The sequence below is a fragment of the Triturus cristatus genome, chromosome 4_2 (assembly GCF_964204655.1).
Source record: "Triturus cristatus chromosome 4_2, aTriCri1.1, whole genome shotgun sequence".
NCBI lineage: Eukaryota > Metazoa > Chordata > Amphibia > Caudata > Salamandridae > Triturus > Triturus cristatus.
This window is the reverse complement of record NC_140586.1, coordinates 361404065-361417939: the sequence shown is the minus strand read 5'-3', so window position 1 is coordinate 361417939 and position 13875 is coordinate 361404065. Positions and strand designations below refer to the sequence as shown.

The 13875-nt window shown below is 41.8% G+C and overlaps 1 protein-coding gene across 5 annotated transcripts in view; it reads left to right on the top strand.

Annotated features, from left to right (window-relative positions):
- The window catches only part of LOC146833887 (protein FAM163A-like), a 241993-nt gene that overhangs the window by 165306 nt on the left and 62812 nt on the right, over nt 1-13875 (top strand). For 4 of the 5 annotated variants that reach the window (XM_085601785.1, XM_085601788.1, XM_085601786.1 and 1 more), the window contains exon 2: nt 4255-4359. The gene's annotated coding sequence lies outside the window, so the exon portion shown is untranslated. Of the gene's footprint in view, nt 1-4096; nt 4115-4254; nt 4360-13875 lie in introns of those variants that run through there. The other variant, XM_085601789.1, reaches the window with a different exon arrangement.

Sequence of the window (13875 nt, the reverse complement as noted above, 5' to 3'; positions counted from 1 at the left end):
GGGGGCATCTAAATGTTGCTCTGAATGTAACAATTCAATTAACCCATTTATAAAAAGACAGGAAAGTGTTGGGGCTAGGACACATCCCTGTCGAACTCTTTTTGCTACTGGGAGAGGAGTGGTGAGTTCCCCATATTTACCGATCCGTATTTGGGCAAAGTTTTCCTTATAAAACCGCCTCAACATTTGGCACAGGTATTTTGGAACTCCTTTGTTGTTGAATTATGTTATAGAGAAGGTTAATCACACTGTATCTTAAATGATCCAACTCTAAGGTAATGCAGGGGTTATCGCGGTCCACGTGAAGCCAGTCGGTAATAGGGCCAATATGGCTAACCCAATAATAAATGTGGATGTCCACCATCCCTAGACCGTCATTGTAAAGGGATAGTACACTTCTGAAATGCAATTAAGGGATGTTTACCTACCCCCAAAAACCCAGTAAGTGCTGATGGCAGGGAGAGGTAGAAGGACAGTGAGATTTCATAAGAATCATTTTGGAGGGCAGGGAGATAATTTTAAACAGTGTGCGTCTACCTGCAATATTGAGGTAAAAGGAGTGCCACGTCTCCATATTATGTTTAACTTAAGAAAGCAGAGGTGCAATTTTTAACTCCCACACGCTCTATTAGTGGAAATATACATGTTCAGGAATTTAAAATGTTCTGTGGCCCTTTTAAGGTTGTTCTGCATACTGATGCTATCATAATTGCCAGGCTCCATCTCATAGGAAGAATTAGTGCAATCAATGGTAATAATCCAGAGGCTTCGCATTGGATTCTCAACTTTTGCATCAATCTGGGCATGGAATTCTTTGGGTCGCAGATGTAGAATAAGATATTGGTGGCATATAACAATATTCTGTCCTCCCTCAAAGTTTCCCATCTAAAGTGTGGTATTGTGCTTCAATGATGAGGGCAAACAGGAGGACTGACTGAGGGCAACCTTGCCTTGTGCCTCGTTCAATAGCGAAGGGCGAGGTCAAAATACTATTTACCCTAACTTGTGCCCATGGTTCCTTGTATAAAACTTGCTTATATCTATGAAAGAGAGGACCAATATTCATACGTTCATGTAGAAACATCATTAAAGGCAACTGCACTGAATCAAAAGCCTTTTCAAAGTTGATCAAAATCAGTGCCCTGCGCTCTCCAGAGTCCTCGGAGCACGCGAGGTACTGTACAGTCTTCTCACACAGAGATGTTTGCTTCGCTCCGGCATGAAGCGATTTTGGTCTTCGTTTATCAAGTCAGGTTTCACCCCCACCAGATTTTAGCTAATATTTTTGCTTCAAAAATTATTGAGAAGATTGACCGATACGTGCCACATTCCTGCAGGGGCTTTTGACATTTCGTGATCAGCTATGACCACACCTCTCAGGTCATAGGGCATGATTCCAAGCTTGTAAACCTCCCAATGTATAGCTAAAAGTGGAGGAGTTAAGTGTGATGAATATTTTTTTAATTTTGAAAACGCCAACCTTAATAAGGACTGGTTATGTTTTCAAATGTAATTAATCTGCATCCAATGTAGTACTCTTATCATTTTTGCATGTGGATGGGCTCCTTGTGAAAATACAGAATGCTGACACTTACAGTGAGGAATACTAATGGCTGAAGTTGGTTGACCCAATGCCTTATGCTTAAGCTGATTGCTCTACTGGGCAGATGAAAAATGTGGATGGCACAATAGCAGATCAATAGATAAAAGAGCTGGCTGACAGCCTCTGTAAGTATATTACACAAAAAATCGAAAGTGTGGCTGATACCAAACCTAGATATTGTGACTAACCCTCACCCGCTTAAAAGTAGCATGCTTCATCATGTAGTCAGCTTCACACCATGGTTGGGTTTCGTAAACCACTGTGGGATCCACTATAACTCTTAAGAGATGCAGCATTTATGTAAAATGTATTTGTTCTACTCTAGTCTGGATGTATCAAATTTCTTGCACCTCCTCCTAATGATCGGATTATTGTATATGACCTGGGGATTAACATTAATACCTCCCTTAAACAAAATAAATGTAAGTATGTGTTTGGGGTTCATCAAAGTTTTTTTTTCTGAATTCCCTCCGGTGAGGGCAGGATGACCAAGTGTCTGGCTCTTGCTCGAAAAACATGAACTTCGTTCTCTCTCTAGAATGATCAAACTTACTACAATAACAGTGTCGACTGGCACAGTTTGGGGGTGGCGAGGCGGGGTGGGGGAAGTGAGTGTTAAAAAAAAGACTAAGCTTACCTTCTCGCTGGTTTTTCATCACGTCTTCTCCGTAGTCCTTCGCTCCGGCCTGGAACAGGAAGCACATCCAGGCTCCCCATAGCCAATCACAAAGCTGCAATGCAGTATTATGATTGGTCTGAGCACTGGGGTTCAGGGCTCAGACAGGACGTGGAAGCCTGGCCATGTTCTCCTCCCAGGCTGCTATACAGAGACGGCCGGCCAAGCATTCATGGGCACTTACAAAGTCTGTTTAAAAGCAGTGCGGCGATGCTCCTTTGCCTTAGCAGATAAGCCGCCACTGTACAATAGTGAGAGAAAGTGTTCCCCGTCTCACCTTTATGAAGGAACCGAAACTCACAAGGCCTGTAATGGTTGGCTCATGAATGCAAGATGAAGCCCACTCCAATTTATGGGTATGCTCTTTGTTATGTAAGCACCACTTTCTGAATACAAAGAAAAGCAGAAATAAATGTGAATTGTATAATTCCACACCAAAGTGGACTACATCATCTCGCATCCTACATTATTAAAGTGGTTGTGCTAATAAACATACAAGGAGCACGTATTGTATATTCATAATTATGTCATTCCTTTCCTGAAAATCTCATAATCAATGATATGTCATTTCCTGCATGATGTTTATCCCAAAAAGCATCTCCGTAGCAAATCGCTTTAAGACCATATCCTGGGAGATTATGGCCAGGCTAACACATTCACGGATTAGTCCCCTATAATGTGAATTTGTAAGGAGTTGGGGGAAAACTTCTCTCACAAGGCCAGTTCTGTGGTGGATGTTACTACAATGTATTTACATTTGGCCCCATGCTATTCTATCGTTAAGTCTGTTGATGTGGGTGTTGAGTCTGAACAACCATCTTTGCACTTTCCTCTATACAGCACCTGTGCCTTTATCTGTCTCAGTTTCCTCTGATTGCCCACTGGAGATCATCCTTTGTGTGTTTCAGCTCTATAAAGTGCATCACTAACTTTATAGTCAAGTAGTTGCAGCAAATATTGATCTTGGGCTCTGTGATTCTCGCTTTAAGTTTATATGTCGACTTCCCTGTAGAGCAGCGGTCACAAGGGCATGAAGGAAGTAGATGATTACCTTGTAATAGCGGCTAGTAAGTATATTTCCACAGAATTCCTCAGGCCCACCTCAGTTGACTTTAATGGTGTTTGTTAGGTCTTACAAGGTCCTACTGGCTGGCAGGACTCAATGTATGACTCATCCACCATTCCCATAAACGCCTCAACTCTGGGATGTCCCTCAATTCTCAGCCTTATACTCAGTTTTTAAAATTCACGGTTAAGCTTATTTGGTCAATGAGGCTAAACGTTTTCTGATTATTAATATTACATAAAGGTTCTACTGGGCATATGATCAAATAGTGGCTCAGTGGAACAATTCTTTGACTGCCTAATCACGATTGACAAGTGGAGATACCAAAATCACCTTAAATATAATCCCTAGGAGACAACTGTCATCATCTTTGCGCCAGACCCTCCTAAAGATTTCTGGCTTTTAGTCCAAATTTCTATGATGCCTCTTACTACGAGCCTCCTCTGCAAAGAATGTGAAAGTTTTTTGTGACTCCAAACTAACTTTTATACCTGAGATAGGAGGAGCATCTAAGGCATGCTGGCCCCTTGCTAGGACCCTGAGTACTGTACTATGCTGTTCATCAGATTTTCAGAAGGCAACTGCAGCCACCACGTTCATGTTCACCAGGCTGGGCAGTGCTAATGGACTATATTGAGCATCCCTCATTATGCTGTAAATTGTTTGCAATGTGTTCAGTTTTCACATCATGTCTATTCCTTTGTCTCCCAGGTGGAGAACTATTCTAATTCTGACGTCACTGGCTTTGCGGACAGGGAGTAAAATTAAGGTGCTACATGTTATGCACTATGATTTTTTTTATTTTCTGCTCATTTGGATGGTTTTTGTGCATGTATATCTCTCTCTCTCTGTTCCTTCTTAATGTTCAACCCATTACAAATGCCTTTCTCTTTCTTTGTCTGTTTGCAGGAAGAAGCAGCTTGCCGAATAACAGTTCTACTTATGGCTCTGTTCATGCCTCGGACATGTCCTTACCAACCAATGTGACAGTGACGCAGATTCTGCCATTTCAGAGTAAGTAGCAAAGGTGGCCAATTCCATCTCAGTTCCAATCCTTCATCCATGTCAGCTACCACCTCCATCTCAGCACACCTCATGTCAGTACCCTCCTATGGCCTCTCCTGCATCTCAGCTCTTACTCTATCTCAGTACTCTCCATCTCATTTCACTCCACTGATCTCAGTTCCCTCCCTCATCTCAGTTCCCTCTTCAGCTCCATCTTACATCAGGATTCAGGTTAGATGACAAGTAAGGTTGTTTTCAGAAACAATCATATTATTTCCATGTATTATGGGAAACGTCCTTTAGGACGAAGTTGGAATCACGCTGTGCTTTCAAAACGCCGGCAATCGAACAAACGTGTCGTTAGCACCCATTCGGTCAGCATGCAAGTCGTTACAATGACTTGCTTTCTAGGGGGCGCATTGGTGGAATGTTGTTGATTTAACGTCCAATACCTTCTCTACTGTTGCGCAGAATGGAGTTGGAATAGTAAATTAACCTATTCCAAAGTCCATCACCCCTCTAAGGCAAGTCATCATAACGACTTGCATGCAGAACGAATGCGTACTAACAACACGTCCGATCTAATGACAGTCTGATGAAGGCATGCGTGCTAAACGCATGCTAAACGTTGCATGTGTACTAAGCGCATGCTGGACGTTGTACATTCATGTATATATCAACTTATAAAGCGGGCTTGATGTCGACCTTTCAGAGAAAATGTCTAACTTAAAATACATAGAGTGCAGAACTTCCACTGTACGTGGTGATAATTAGCCTCATGCCAACAGAAGCTAAACAGAATGATTTTTTTAAACCTGTTATGTGAGGAGCCTAGTGCAGCGGTTGACTGATGGTCAAAGCCAAATAGATATACCATTAAACCTTCATCCCCTAACTGTCCCCATAGTGACAACTGTATGTAGTATTTTCCCTTCTAAGTTTCCTAATTGTATTTTATAGCTTTATTGTCAATTCATTTTCCTCTTTGTCCAACTGAGAGTAGTCATGAAGACCAACAGGAATAATATCCAACATTAAGAGATCATTGCCCTATGACATTGGCAACGATGGAATAAATTGTTCATGCTTTACAGCCTTGTCTTGTTGTTGTTGGTGCTTTGCACTAATAAATTCAAAGGGGCGATGCACAGGATCAGGCCGTGTGAATCCAAAAGACGGGGGCTCTGGTACACATAAAGAAAACCAGGAAAATACTCAAAGTTAAAACCATAAAGGTTCATTCAAAATTAAGAATCATTACAGAAGTTACATTAAAGATAAAGCAAATTGCAACAGGTCATAACATAAGGAAATTTGCCATAATCAAAATATAGTTTAATAATGAACTAACATCAGTCTACTCAGTTTGTAAGTCAAAGGAAAGAGATAAATCAGCAAACAGCCTAAGATGGAGACTGTCAGTTCAAAAGCACAAGTTTAATAATAAATAATAACAGTCTTACATGGGAGTCTGCTGGGTATAAAAGCAAGGAATAGGTCTCTAAACATAAATAAAGTAAACATACTCATGGGAGTCTGCCTTGGTGGAAGCGATCAAAAAGTCTCTAACAGAAGGTCTGGTAAAAGGTCTCCAGAATATCTAGAATGTCTGGCACAGATCTCATAAATGGCACATTTTATAATTTCACAGAAGTGAAAAACTGCGCATTGGACATGGCGTGAACTGGTAATATGGGGTTGAAGCAACAAAATACATGACATCATTCAATCAACATTTTAGAAATTGTGCTACATAAAATAAATAACTTTAAGGAATGCCTAAATAATTAATAAATAATAATCCCCTTTACCCTGCAAACAAGAGGTTACATTGCACTTTTAAAGCAAACTAAATGATAAATCATTTTAAAATGAATAGAAATACACTTGTGGCTCGGGCAGCAATAGCCTACATGGCTTCCTCCTGAGGCACACAAATAGATACAGTAAAAGAAAACAACACCATAAAATGAATTCCATTTCAACTATTTGATGAAATGGAAAAACACGGAAGAGAAAAAGCATACACATATGAAGCTTGTCTGTGCAAATTTACAAAAGCCGCATTTTCTTGAACAGCATTGCAATAGATGTCAGTTAACAAGCAAAGGGCCAGAAAATCACATTTGCAGTCTAGTTATTCTACTTAAACACAGGTAAATAAATAATATTTTATAATGAATAAAACACTTTGATAGTTCCCTTTCTGATGTTTTTTTAAATCATTACAAACTACACTATTCAACACTTTACAATAAATCATCCATCAATTCCTGTTTCTTCACATCTGTCTTCTGCAAGGCCTTCATCTCATCATAGACTCAGTATATTATGTCATCAAGTACAATATCTTCCTTCTTTCTTTTTTCTGAGTGTCTTCTTCTTTCCACAATCACTTTTCACTAACCATTTTTGTTATATGAAAAAAGCCCAACCAGAAAATACAGACTCGCAAATATGGCTATTAAAACTAGGAAAATTAAAATGAAAAACCGTATGTTTACAGCCAAGCAACATTTTTTTGCTAAATAGCCATCTTCTTTCTAAAAAAAACTTCTAAAAACAAAAACTAAATCTCTAAGCAAGGTGCAATAATTCAAAAATGAAGTTCTTCAAAAATGTTTGAAATTTGATGCAAGTAATTTCTGTTTCTTAAAAGTAAATTGATAACAAGCATTTACAATGCAATGGTCTCGGCATTGGTAAAGTTAGAGCTATTGGCATTGCTCATGACATTATTTTTGTTTATGTTTTTGTTTTTTAAAAACATTTAAAGAAACGGCATTGTTATTTACAATGTCAATAGCTTAATCACTCTCAAATGCGAGACCTATTGCATTTGCACCCACACACAGAGCCACCTACACACACACTGATTAAGCTATTGACATTGTAAATAACAATGCCGTTTCTTTACATGTTTTAAAAACAAAAACAAAAACATAAACAAAAATAATGTCATGAGCAATGCCAATAGCTCTAACTTAAACAATGCCGAGACCGTTGCATTGTAAATGCTTTTTTTTTTTTAGAAATTGTAAGATTCCCACTCCCCTGATTAAGTATATCTCCAACCCTCACACGACACCAAAATACTTCCAAAATGATTCTCACATACAATAGGCTGTAAAACACGCAAACTATTTAAACACAAAGAAAACGATCTAAAGACCTGTGCGAAGTATACAAGCGCTATAATAAAACACAAAGTATCCTCAAAATGAGGTGTGAGCACAAAACACCACAAACAAGAACACCCACAGTATTCCACTAACAAAGGTAGTATCCAGCTAACAAAGGTCCTAGCGCGAACATGAACGGTGTGTCATACAACTATCCTTAACTGGACCCGATGCCGGACTGGGTCACGTGTACGAATAACCTCTCCATGACATTATGAACACGAGCTTTCCATCATCCAGAAGATGCATTCTGGGAACTGCAGTCTTCGTGAACTTCAACTCAACCCATTGGAGTGTCACACCGGACAACAAGTTTGACATAAACAATGCGCAGGACTGGAACGTGCTGTGCTTCAAGGCGCTAGTATCCTTTCGTAACCTCAACGCCGACTACCCACTGGGCACAGAAAAAGATCCCAACGGGGTTAGGTGCATTATTAAGAGAAAATACCCCCTCTCCTCCCCAATAAGCCTACAACAATGCCTATAGACTGGGCGCCGCTCTTGCCTGCCAAGCGCCTCGCACACCTGTCTCCATCCTCTGGGCGCTACGCCCTCACTTGCCTGCTCCTCTGTCCGCCAGGCTGTCCGCTGCAGGCGGCCCAGGCAGTGCCGGAGCCGGGCGCTGGAGTGATGCCAAGTGCCGGCGTGAGGGGTCCGGGTTCCAAGCTGCCTTGCCCTGGGCCCCGGCGGCGTCCGCTGCTTCTATCCAGCCGATCACGGGATCACTGGCACCGGCATGTGACTTCCGCTGTCAGCCTCGGCCAGCCACGCGTCTGCGCCTGCGCGAGGCGAGAAGGGGCGTGGCTTAAGTACATTTGGTGACCCTCAGTTCTGGGGGCAGCCGAAGGGCTCCATCGTAAGCTGCCCCTGTCCGTAGAGGAGGATCACACACACCACGTGTCCGGCAGGCGACGAGAGTCAGATCGCCATGGACGCGCTGAGAAGCCCAAGATTAAACTGATCGTGTTTGAGTGGCCTTTGGATACTTTCTTCTGCCCAAGATCAAACTCGTAGTGGGTTGAACGCGCCCACAGAAGAATGTTAGCACTACGCAAGCATGACCTAGTTTTCAACAGCAGAATATACATGTCACCCCAGCCCCTCACTGAGTCACAGAAAAGTAAACAAAAAAGCACACCGAAGCACACCACCGCCTTTCTCCGAGGCACAGCAGAAATGCCTTGGAGAAAGGGAGCGTCCTTTTCGGATTCGGGGGCGTGTTTTGCTGTTGTCTCCTCCCTGAGACTTTTCGCAAAAAACATGCCCCCCGATCCGAAAAGGACGGGGCAGGATTGGAGTGACTGGACCTCTTCTCCAATGGCTGGCCAGCATTTACTAGGCCAGCCAATGGAGAACAGGGGAGAAGAGGGGCGGGTTCAAGCCCCTCTTCTCCCAAGTCATTATCTCTCGCGAGCGAGACTGCGCAAGCGCAGCCATCGCTAGCCGAGACCTAAAAACAGATACAGGCATATAAATTAGCAGATTCAGTTCATGAAGTTCAATGCAGGTACAAACTATCTACAGCTGGATATCTAAGGAACAAAACTAATCTTCTTCAAAATTGGGCATTACTATTAAAAATACGAGCACAAACAAAAAATCTCTAAAACACTAATCTAAGAGAGTTGTGTAGGCACACTATGAAGCAATCAAAAAAGGTTTCTCAAAATTCAGTTCTATTACTACATCAGGGATCATTTAGTGTTGATCAGCTTCATTCTCAGTTCATGTTTATTCATGGAGGTTCCCCTAACACAAATCGCTAGTCTCTCAGATCAATGTCTGTTTCTTTTGGCTCAACCTTTGCTCATTGAGGAACTCCATGCTTATTGATTGGCACTCCTGTCATTGTTGATTTCCTGACCTCAGGCTTTTCAAACTCACTGTCATTCAGATATGTTACTGTTTTGTCTTTATTTTTCTTCAAACTGTGAATTCTTTGCAACGCTCATTTTCTTTCTCTCACACCTTTAGACTAATCATCTTGTATCAAGCTTCTATTTTCAGTCAGATTCGTACCACTTCCCTTATCATCATCATCTTTTGTTTTATGATTTGGTCAACTTGCAGCTGGAGAACATTGAGTTTCTCTTGGGGTTATCGGAGTTCGAATTTTTGTGGTATGAATTTCTTGCTGTTTGTTTTGTTGTTGTTGTTCTTGACCCTGACTCTGTGAATTAGTAGTTTGTGTCACCACTTCTTCATCTGCAGTCTTCATTTTTTTCGTGTGAGATGTGTGGATTCAATGTGGAATTTGTAGTCCACTTTCAGCGCCATGCAAAGGAGTCTTGTAGCTTAATTTTTTTAATGAGTTCCTCCATCTAATTCTAAAAGAGTTTGCAAATCAAATCTAGGGATAAACTCTCAATAAAAGTTTGGCTACAGTGAGGGAATCACATCGTCTGGTTCGATATTCTTCCAATCAATTATTAAACAAACACATAACACTTAGAAGATATTATTTGAACCATTGCACAGGGCCATGTCAACGTTATTCATTTGTAATCTTGTGAAAGGATCTTCAGATTTTTCTATGTGACTCATGGTCACATTTGTCCTCTTACTGGTGTTCACATATCCACAGGTAACGCATCTCTGATATAGTGTCTCAGCCCTTAAATGTAGTTCAAACCAATATTTTACCACTTGTGTAGGCCTATTAATGTATCCCACCATCTGCAATAACATCTGAAATCAGATGGTCTTATCACTTGACACCCAAAACTTTTTTTATTGTATTTTGATCATCCTGATTTTTCCCTTCTTTTCCTTTCATCCTTCATCATGCAGTTCCCTCAATTCCTCAAATTAATGATCTGACATTGACAAGAAACTATCGACATTTTCCATTTCACATTCTGATTTTTAATTTCATCCAAGTGCACAGTACTTTGCAAACTCATCTGCAAAATTGTTGCCTGTTGATACTATGTCATCTCCATTCTTGTGTGTGGTACACTCTAACTGCAGCAATCTTCTTTGGTATTTGTAGGGCCTCTAACAAATCCCGAATTTTTGGCCCATTTCTAAGAGGGGTGCCAGTAGATGTCAAGCAACCCCTTTGTGACCACAATTGGCCTAAATGATGGACCACTCCAAAACTGTATTGGCTAGCTGTATACATTGTAGCAATCAATCTATTGGCCACTCATCATACTCTTGTAATTGCGATCAATTCTGCTGTGCTTGTGATGAAGTTTCATTACACAAATATAATGCTTCCATAATATAGGCTTTTGTACAAACTACATTTGCTGCTCAAAGAGTCCCATGATGGTATCTCAGACTAGAACCATCAACAAATCAAATCAACCAATTTGAGTGATACATCTTGAATATCTGGTCTTGGTTTGGTGCAAAACTCTGTCACATCAATACAAGCCTGGTCACAGTCATCTATTTCAACAGTATGCTCCTTCTTTGGCATGAACATGCACAACATTTTACATGTGACCCTTCTAAATTAATCCTGTGCTAATCACTTGAATATAAAGTTAAGAATAGTCCCTTACGTTACTTAGAAATTACAGTCAGCACAATTTTGAAATTGTGGTAGCTATGACAGTTATTTGTAATTGTAAACATTTTTTTTAAGTACTTGTGAACAGGCTGTCTTGTATCACTTCTGGGTGTCTCTGTTTACTTCAGCGTGCTGTTCTTATCAAGATTCACTAGCTTCGAGCCTTTATGGACACAACTGAGGATATATTTAATGTATATGTTAGCTGCAAGTAAATCCATTGCGTGTGTCTATCGCACCTCGAAGACAGGTATTATGTTCTAGATTTCCTCAGGGTTCTGTGTGATGCTGTACAACATTGGGTTGTCCCTGTGAGCCTTTTTAATATTAAGTAAATCCATGCAGTGTTTTGCTCATATTTTTGTGGCTTCATTGCAATCAGGCCTTAAGTGTGCCTTGTGTCACATGTGCACCAGGGCCAGACTGGCCGTAGTGGACACCGGGTGTTTCAGCAGTGGGCCGCCAGGGTGGGGGCCAGTTTTAGACCCCTGGGGGCCGTTTTTTACCGGGGCAAATTAGCAGCATAGCTGCAATATTGGCCCCTTGCAACAAAAGCAGAAAGCGGCACAAAGCTTTCTAATGGGTCCCCCACCTGGGGTCGCCTGAGCTCTTTGCCAGGGCCAGTTTCGGCTCGCAGTCCGGCCTTGGTGTGCACCCATATAAAACCTTGGCAATTAACCCCTGGGTATCTTTTTTCCTTTATGTAACTACCTTTCTGTTGCTGTTCATGATGCAGCAGACAGAAGCATGCATAGGCGGCGTAAATCATAGCAACTAGTCCAATTGATTGACAAGGTGCAGTGTGTATAGGCCGTCATTGAATGCAATTGCAACTACTGTACAGTTTCTTGCCCACTCCATGCTGACCTATTCTAAGTCAGGGAATAAAAAGACTCTGAGAGTGAATGGTGCCAACCCTGCATCGCCGGTTGCTGTTAATGCAGGTTGCATGACTGAGAATCAAGGCATGGTGAATAACTGTTAGGCGAGTGTGGCCTGGCATGAACTGCCTGCAACGTGATCAGGCAGGCAACCCAAATGAGCCTTAAATGCTTGTGCTAAGGGAACTGTTTCTGACATTGCCCTATCCATCTATGTCACAGCCGTGAAGCCCACCATCATCACCACCACGCATGGTCAGTACCTGAGATATGTCAGAAGCAACATGTGCATGGGTCCTGAGCACAAGCATGCAATGCTGTGTGGCCAAACCAGTGTAGGTCCATCTGCAGTACCCTAATCTAAAACCTGCTAGCTTTGCCGCCAAGTTGCACTCCCACCCCTCAGTATACTTCAAGCCATTGATAAGAAACTTTTCTGAACAGGACATAGCAAGAAAACATTGAACTTATACATTTGGTGTATTTCTGCAGTACATGAAAAAAGGCTAGGAGCTCAGTTTACCAAATCAGAGGAAATATGTAACACCAACAACACTGAGGAGTTAGGGATGCAGGACTTTGCCTCCGAGTCTCCTCTGCTCCAATGATGGAGCAACTGGCCTCTTTCATCCAATGAGAGCTTTTAGGGTGAGGCTGTGAGTTTCGTGTAGCGCCTGACGGATCCCTGAGAGTGTGTGTGCTCTGCATTGTCGGTGAGAGCTGCAGATTTAGCTTTTCCACACCTGGCTCCTGGTTCTGAGTTGGTTGGTGTTTTCTGACCCTTGTGTAAACCCCTGTTTGTGCAGGGAGTGAAATTCCAAGTTGGATGGTGTTTACTGCACTCAGTAGTTATCGGGTGCATTAAACGCCTCACCCTTTGCTAAATTTCATCAGTTCAAGCCTGCAGGTGTTTAACGGGGAAAACAGTGTGCTAGTTACCATAATGTGGGGTTTGGTGCGCTAGGCACCAAAACCTGCATGTTATTGCACAGAAACTCCAAATAGGATCTAGTTATTGCACTCAAAAAATTCAATTCCGAACCCAGTGAGTCAGATTTTATTGGGTGTGATAAAAAGCACCAGCTCCTCCAACAAGCTCAGAGCCATGGCTTTAGGGAGATTCTAGGGTGTATCCTATTTATTTATTCATTTAACCATATTCTTATTTGCATTTTGTAGTAATTGGGTGTACATATGAACATGTGTAGTCAATACAATAGCAGTATTTATATACATTGTATGGAACTGCTGCATCGTATGTCATTAGCAATGCACATGTCAATTGTCCAACTTCTTTACTAATGCATATAGTCATCGTATCACATTTCTTTTGCCTGTTATCCATTCCAAATGATATTTCTTCTCACTGGGTGTATCCCATTTATGAGAAGAACATCTACGTGGCTCCGGGGGTTGCCTGCAGAAAGTGTATTGATTAGTAAAATGAAGGGGGGGGGGGCGAGTTTCAAATCTTCTCTGTCAAATAAGAGTAGGTTTTAACTCTGCTCCTATCCTCGTGAATTGGTCTGATGGCTAACTAGCGACAAGAGTCCGAACAAGGTTTCTGGTGGAGACACACTTCTTAAAACGTGGCTTAAGATAGGCAGCGCCTATATTATGAATAACTTATGAAAAATCTCCAGATACTTAAAGATCATTCATAATGAAGAGGATGCCAGTGTAGGAGAGTTGGAGAAGGGAAGTATTGTGATGGTCAGATTATGAGGGGGCCTCAGAGATGCCAGGCGAGGTCGGGGTTCCCTTGAAGCTGGCAGGACCTGGAAGGCATTAGTAGGAGAATTAAAACAACCAGACGGCTTGCTGTTAGAAGAGCCCCTACATACCCCATAAGTACACAGACAACGCTATAGACCCATAAATGCGCATGTGACCTACTATCCTGTGACCCTGCCTCGCATGACCACTGCAGGAGGCTTCC